Below are 321 nucleotides of genomic sequence, written 5' to 3'. Positions count from 1 at the left end.
GAAAATATAGAATGTTGTAGAAGGTTGCATAAAGAGGATCAAGAAACAGGCCTAAAAAGATGGAGAGCTTCTGTGACATCATCACAGCTTTTTATGCTTCTTGTTTGGTAGCAATATTTAATGGGCACATATCAGGACATCTCATTTTAATATCAGTTGTTTAGGCACAAAAAATGAGCACTGCGTTTTGGTTTTGGCCATCATCGTCAGTGTGAATGATAAAAAGAAAAAAATAAATAAAATTGGAAGATTCAGTCAAAGAAATCAGAAGGTTCAAGTTTACAATCAGATTACACAAAAAGATAAGATATTTTTTATAAA

The 321-nt window shown here is 31.8% G+C and overlaps 1 protein-coding gene across 1 annotated transcript in view; it reads left to right on the top strand.

Moving 5' to 3' along the window:
• Nucleotides 1-321, top strand: part of LOC119592874 (zinc finger protein 69 homolog) — a gene marked incomplete in the record, with an annotated part of 18581 nt that overhangs the window by 16132 nt on the left and 2128 nt on the right.

Source organism: Penaeus monodon, chromosome 31, assembly GCF_015228065.2.
Source record: "Penaeus monodon isolate SGIC_2016 chromosome 31, NSTDA_Pmon_1, whole genome shotgun sequence".
Lineage (NCBI taxonomy): Eukaryota > Metazoa > Arthropoda > Malacostraca > Decapoda > Penaeidae > Penaeus > Penaeus monodon.
Note: the sequence above shows the minus strand (reverse complement) of the source record. Positions and strands in the feature narration are given on the sequence as shown.